Source organism: Gouania willdenowi, chromosome 22 (genome assembly GCF_900634775.1).
Source record: "Gouania willdenowi chromosome 22, fGouWil2.1, whole genome shotgun sequence".
Classification (NCBI taxonomy): Eukaryota; Metazoa; Chordata; class Actinopteri; order Blenniiformes; family Gobiesocidae; genus Gouania; species Gouania willdenowi.
In genome coordinates, this window is record NC_041065.1 from 2,628,790 (window position 1) to 2,636,487 (window position 7,698).

At 37.3% G+C, this 7,698-nt stretch overlaps 1 long non-coding RNA gene across 1 annotated transcript; it reads right to left on the bottom strand.

Moving 5' to 3' along the window:
* Positions 1–794: 794 nt before the first annotated feature.
* LOC114456330 (uncharacterized) lies at positions 795–7,075 on the bottom strand. Its single transcript, XR_003672817.1, has 4 exons — positions 6,653–7,075; positions 5,229–5,395; positions 5,054–5,135; positions 795–1,709 (listed from the first exon to the last, which is right to left on the bottom strand). It is a non-coding gene; the product is annotated as an uncharacterized LOC114456330 (long non-coding RNA).
* Between the last annotated feature and the right edge of the window lie 623 nt (positions 7,076–7,698).

Here is a 7,698-nt window from a genome sequence, read left to right on the forward strand (position 1 = left end):
TGCACATGTGAAAGGCAGATTATTGGCACACAGACACCACGGTTGTGGTTGTAAATGTATTAATTGACTTTAAATGTACTGGTCCGACACAGAATTATTTATGTCTATGTCATTGTTCAGGGACATGAGCTGCTTTTCTTTTGCCTTTTAGAAGAGCCACTAATTTCACTTTCTTCTGTTTTTTAGATGAAAATTGAGGCTTTTTGCTCCACTTTCCTCCAGCTGACCACTGGTTATGTCTGTGACAACCATATTTATTTATTCATACAAATAATATCCACTGATATCCAGGAAGTTTATTATTATTTGGGCCATAGTATAAAGTAATCTTATTGATGTAAATCCTTATTTTACTCAGAAATAATGGTGAAAATAATGTTGAAATGGGCTTTTAAAAAAACCAACAGAAATTGGTTAAAAGTTGCAAATTATAGTGGCCAAAGCCAGAAAAAGTGGTAAAAAGGGTTCAAAGTGACAATATTTGCTTAAAATTAGCATTTAAAGGGGAGGGGTGTAGGAAGTAGGAACAATAATGGGCATGACAAATCGTGAATGTCGGTAAATTGGCAGAAATAATCATGTAATATGGTGAAAATAAAATAAAAATGACAATAATGGGTCAACATATGTGACACTAGGTGTAAAAATGGTGGATAGAGTTTATAAATGCTAAACATGTCTGGAACGTGGGAAAAAAATGCAGAAAAGAAAAGTAAATGGAGAAAAAAAACACTTTTCAACTTTTATCAATCGTTTATTCCTTTATTCATCGTGAATAATCATAGAAAAAAGCAGTTTGTCTTAAAGTACTGGCATCGATTCACTTTACATTCAATGCAGTTAAGTCCACTAAGCTCCGCCTCCATCCATCACACCCCATCGACCAATGATGAGAGGCGAGCAGTGCGTGCGCTCCTATTGGTGCTCTCTGGAATCTTATAAAACTATCTTTAATAATACAAATATAACATTGTTCTACACAGTGATACGGCGTCAGGTCTACTTCAGCTCAGGATAATACTCCACCGTCCTCTCACACACACACGCCTGCACTAAACATCTGGCTGCACGTCCTTTACCACGTCACAGACAATTCTATCCATCAACATTTATTCAGTGAGTTTAAACGATTGCAGAATGAAAAAGGCGAGTGTGTGTGTGTGTGTGTGTGTTTGTGTGTGTGTCTTACATTACACACATTGCTTTGTCTACTTCCTGTTAATCCATGAGGCTGATGTACGGCACTGGAAAAACTGGGCCAATCACAACAAGACGATTCATTTCACAGGAAGTGCAGGAAACGTTTGTCATGATTGAACAGTTTGGAGGAGACGTAAATGTGACAGGATTATAAGAAAAGTAAATAGTAAAGGTTTGGGTGGTGTAAGATTAAAATATCTTCTTCAATCAAGAAATGGGAACAGATGCAAACACTTGAGTTGGGACTGAAAACGTACAGCTGTCAGTACCTAAATGAGTCGTCCAGGTGGCTCCGCCTCCTGCTCTGTGTGTGTGTGTGTGTGTGTGTGTGTTCAGCGCAGCCAGGAGCAGGGCACCCACTGAGGCTCAGTGTCCAGTTTGTTGATGAGTCGTAGCAGCTCGCTGTAAGCTTTGTCCTGGTCCGTGTTCACGATGACGGCGTCAAACAGGTGACCACAGCTCTGCTCCATCTCACGAGCCTTTTCTATGATGTCACGCAGCTCCTCAGGCTGTGCACACACACGCACACGCGCACACACACACACACACACACACACACACACACACACACACACACACACACACACACACACACACACACACACACACACACACACACACACACACACACACACACACACACACACACACACACACACACACACACACACACACACACACACACACACACACAGATCGGATCTTTTTCAATGACGTCATTACGAGCAGTGAGTGCAGCGCTGCAGGCTGTGTGCTCTCCCCTGGAGCAGAGAGGGACAGGCTTTAAGCTTCCACATTCATTTTTCTGCACATTATCCTTATATTTGATACCTGGATCATGTAAATAGATCCACTGTCTCATGCAGACACTCACTAATTGTGGGTTTCAGGTCGAGCACAGATATACAATAAATACCTAATGTCTGTCGGGTTCGGGTCAAAACTTGAACAGGGTTCCTACAGCTTTAGTCAAATTAAATGCAAGACTTTTTAAGACTTTTAATTGCCCTTTAAGACCAACTTCACAGTAAACATAATTGGGGAAAAAAAACGCCATATCAATTCCATAGTTAGGGCTAATTTTTCTGTTCTCGTGTTTAATGCAGACGTGCAACTGGCGACTCCCAAAGTAAACACACAAAATAACAGTAAAATAAAATAATCAAAATCACTCCAAAAACACAAGATGACTACAAAAATAGCCATAAATCTATATAACAACAACAAAAATACAAAAAAAGAAAAATCTTTGTTGGACAGGCAATTTTCATTAAATTTACATTTTCCCATGTTGTGTATACATTAAAAAAACAAACAAATGTTACCATTTATTTTGAAATGTGAAACTAATTACAATCATAAAATCATAATTAATATGTGTTAAAATATAAGAATTTTGAAACATTGATTTAAGACATTTTAATGACAATTCAGGCCTTTAATTTTAGATTCATGAATTTAATGCCTTTTAAGATTTTTAAGGACGCGTGGGAAGGTTCATATCATAACTGGTCTGTGTTTAAAAGCAAATCAGCACCACAAAAAGCCAAAACAATAACTGTCTCTTGTTCTTTCTTCTCCACCTGCTCATTCATTCTCTGGCTCTGCTGCACAAAAACCTTGAGAGAAACGCGACAATGCGGACGCAGGTCAGTCTGGAGACACAAACCGTTCACTCTGATACATTTTAAATGGTAATGTGAACGGATGAACACAAAAATCAGAATTGAGCATCAAGGCCTGCAGCGTGAACGTAACCTATCATCCTTCTGCCTCTGTCCTGATCCTGGTTAGAAAGAATAACAGACAGAAGAATGAATATAAAACTAGTGCAGCTAGTTGTGAGTTGTTGCAGTGATACTGATGATGATTTTAAAAAATGGCACTTAGTTCAGATAAAGCTATAGGAGTAATAGGAGAGTCTTCTTTTCTTCTATGGAAACTTAATTAAAACAATGTTGGATCCAGAGCAGAACTACAGCTATAGACTGATTTAGTTAAAGTCGCATTTTAGTCTTTTATTTTACATTTGTTTAGTTGGTGGAAATCAGTTTTAGTTTTCATTTTGTCCTTTTTTTCTTTTTAATAATTTCACTTTTATTGTACTGTAATAGATTTTGTGAAATGATCTTCATCATGGTAATAAAAACTTGTAAATGAGCTTTTAACTGTTTATTCACTTAAACTAAAAATGTACCATATCACTCTTTTTGGCCTGCTAGAAAAGGTGCAACACATGATCATGTTCTTTACAAGTTTTTGTTTGTTTCGCGTGTTTAGTTTGATTGACAAGGTCTTAAAAAATGAATTCATTTTTAAAAAGTAAGGAGTAAAAGTTTGCCAAAAAAAGAAATACTCAAGTTAAGTACATATACCAGAAAAAACATTTAAAGCTGCAGAATCGCACACAACTGTGGAACACTTTGCGACTGTTTTCTCAAAAGAAACTAGTAACAAATGTAGTGACATTATCTTGTGTTATTGGAGAGTTTTGTGATGTTTTATATTCATGAAAGCACGTATCAGTAAGAGGCTCAGAGTCACAGCTGCTCCTCACACAAGTAGCTGCAGCGAGCCCAGCTGATCAGAGCAGACACACTCCACATCCATGATGAATTGTGTTTGTTCTCTGTTTCCACCTTAGACAATGTTTCTCTTAGGTTTACAAGCTATTTATTCCATCTGTTATCACTATCTCTCATTGACTCGGGGCAGACTGCGCACTGACTGAAAGTGGATCACTCGCAGTGGATCCACCGCACACACCATTCCTCCTGAACACGTTTGTGCCTTTATTCTGTTGCTTTGCTGTGTAACTGCTGTGTTAAAAGTTGTGTTAGAGACTTCAGCTTGAATATAAATCCATGGGACTGTCCCTACTCTCAGATCCAGAACGCGACCAAATAACACTAGAGATGTAACGATTCACTCAACTCCCGATACGATTCGATTCACAATACGATTCTCTCACGATTTATCTTACAAAATGGGACTGCAGGCAAATGACTGAAAAATATTCCTTTATGTTTTTTGGGAAAAAAACTAGAAAATACTTTATTATTTTCCTTTTAAATTTCATTGTCAAAAGAATCCCTTGATAAACTATTCAAAACAATGCAATTTAACTAAAAATAAATCTTGAATGAAATAAATAAAGGAATAATAAAATGAAATAGAAGCCTATTAATTTAAATTCTGGTTCTATAGTAAACAATGCAAAACTGCATAATAGTTCTTTTTCTTTTTAGAAGTGCAACTGAAAATGTATTTTGTGCCTTAACAACTGGACTTAAAAAAAAAAAAAAACAGTCATTGCACTGTAATTAGGTCAGATATTTGTTTGGACCAACAGAGGGTAACCCAGTGGTCGGTTGGCATACAGAAATTCTTGCAGTGAAGAAGAGATGCAATGTTAGCAGACAGAGCTATTAGAAAAACGTGACTTTTACATTTATTCACGTAATATTACAGATATTGTTTCGGTGCTAAAGGGGTAAGGAATCATCTATGTTTAAAAGTAGAATGCGGCCAGAAAGAAAGTAGTAGCAGATTCCGCCTGCTGCGTACACTACTGGACAAGAGAAGAGATAAATATATGCTCTGCTGTTTAAAAAAAGTACTACAATTCAATTTTCAAAGTATCGATGTCAATCGTGATACCTATGAATCGATTTTTAACTGCCTTACTATTAATTGTTACATCCCTAAATAACACCCCCAAAAATTACATATTGCAGCTTTAAATTCAATAACAAAGTATGTGTACTTTGTTATTTGTCACCTCTGAAAATTGCTCATAAGAAAAAAAGTTGTTTGACGTTATTGTGGACAAGGTGAACACAGTAAATCCTACCCGCTGCCAGCTCTGCCTCAAACGTCTGACGGGAAACAAAGTGGTAGTCCCTTCCCCCCATCACGCCTGCTCCGTGTGGTGTCTGCGAGAAGAAAACACACACACACACACACTGAAATGACCAACACTCAGAGAGAACATCCTAGCATCCTCTGCTCTGTGTGGAGACACTTACGAGGCACAGCTCCAGCAAACCTCTCTGGTTGGTTGGTGAGCAGCCTCTGTCGGAGCTCCGCCTGCCCACAACTGGTTGGACCAATCAGTGCGATGGGTGCTTCCTGTTGGCTGGCTGGTGGTACAAGGCCATCTCCTCATAGGTCAGGATTTCTTCATTATCCGGATCTGGAAACACAAAAAAACTCCTTAACAAACCAAAAACATATAGAGACACAGACTCGTCCATTTACAAACTAACTACAATAAAATATCCACCTGCTCTGAAGGAACTCAATATATATTAAACCATAGAACTGTCTACTATAGTATATACTGTCTACTATATACTATAGTATATACTGTCTACTATATACTATAGTATATACTGTCTACTATATACTATAGTATATACTGTAGTATACACTGTCTACTATATACTATAGTATATACTGTCTACTATATACTATAGTATATACTGTCTACTATATACTATAGTATATACTGTCTACTATATACTATAGTATATACTGTCTACTATAGTATACACTGTCTACTATATACTATAGTATACACTGTCTACTATATACTGTAGTATATACTGTCTACTATATACTATAGTATATACTGTCTACTATATACTATAGTATATACTGTCTACTATATACTATAGTATACACTGTCTACTATAGTATATACTGTCTACTATAGTATATACTGTCTACTATATACTATAGTATACACTGTCTACTATATACTATAGTATACACTGTCTACTATAGTATATACTGTCTACTATAGTATATACTGTCTACTATATACTATAGTATATACTGTCTACTATACTGTCGCTAAAAAACCATTAAGCTAATGCTAATGCTAACACAAGGCTAATGCTGACGTTATTGCTCGGTAAATGCTAATGCTAGGCTAATGCAGTGCACAGTGGGCGAGCACCTGCAACCACACTTGCATTTTCTTCAGGAAATGCAAATATTCTAGTTGTAATTGACATTCAGGGCAAAATAATAATTTTATTGGTAATTGGAAGAAAAAAAATGGCAGTCCCGTAATGGTAATTGAGTTGCAATTGAAAATGGATAATTGAAGACATATTTGTAATTGGGAAAAAAAAATGCACTAATTGACCACAACCCTTCTTTCAATACTCAAGTATTTTTATGAAGATACTTTAGTATTGGAGTAGTAATAAAGGTGAGTACTTTGTAGTTTGTCAAACTGTGTGTGTCACACACACACACACACACACACACACACACACACACACACACACACACAGAGTCACATCCATGTTTCTGATTGATCACTAATCGATCATCCAATAGATCCCGTCGATATCCGCCGCGAGCTCGCGGGAGGTCAGCACAGCGGACAGAACAAAGCCCCCGCGAGGCATCGATCTCCCCGTGCACGAGCCTCGCTCACCACTATTGTCTCGCGGTGTCCCAAACACTTGGTTTGAAGTGGAAAAAGTTAGAAAAACGGAGTGAAAACCATCCAGAGCCGCCCAGCCTCCGCCTGTGAGCACCGTAAACACGTTAATGCTGTCGTTAGCGGTGAAATATCCGGTTTATTCTCCGACCGAGGGGGAAACACTTGATCCAAACTTCGCAGGGACAGTTGATCATGTTGCCAAGGAGACACCACTCGGACCGTAAAGCGGTGAAAAAGCAGTGAAAAGCACCAGAAGATAAATCCAACAATAAAAAGTGATAAAACACAGGAGTAGAGCTAAATAGTGTTTCCGTAGTCACGGTCGTTAGCTACATCCACAGCTATAACTCTTCTTCTTCTTCTTCTGTCTTTACTTCACTCCATCAACCTGACCGAAAGGGTGGGGGCGGAGCCACGAGCCTGAGCGACAGCAACACTGACCAATGAGCGAGCGGGATACAGCTTAGTCCTTCCTCTAGCTTTAAAACAACGACTTACGTCCAATCATTTGGTAGCGTTCAATGTAACTGACGTCACCGTGATACACAGTTAACTATTTAGAGCAGGCTTTTTCAAAACTCCCTTGTTTAATGTTAAGTGGTGTTAAACTAATAAAAAGAGTAATAATAAAATAATTTTTCACAATAAAATTACACCCAAAAGCAAAGCAATTTAGAACTCACATTTTGAAAATATTAAGTGGAAAAAAAGCTTGGTAATGCCCCTTTCAATTTTGTATATATATTAAAATCAGGGAAGTACATTTTAAAATTGTACACAACATTTATCCCTGTAACATGTTAATTTCCAAATATCTCGATAAGGCTGATAAATGCAAATTTTGCTTAAATGAACCTGAAATGATTTCATATTTATTTTACTGCTGCCAATTTACATTATTATTTTGTAATGAGGTTAAGGTTATGTTTATAACAACCAAAAACATGATAGAAATAACGCCAAAAGATGTTATTTTTATCTTTAATAAACAAAAATAAATCGATAACTTTCATAATTGGTCCCATAATCCTAATGGA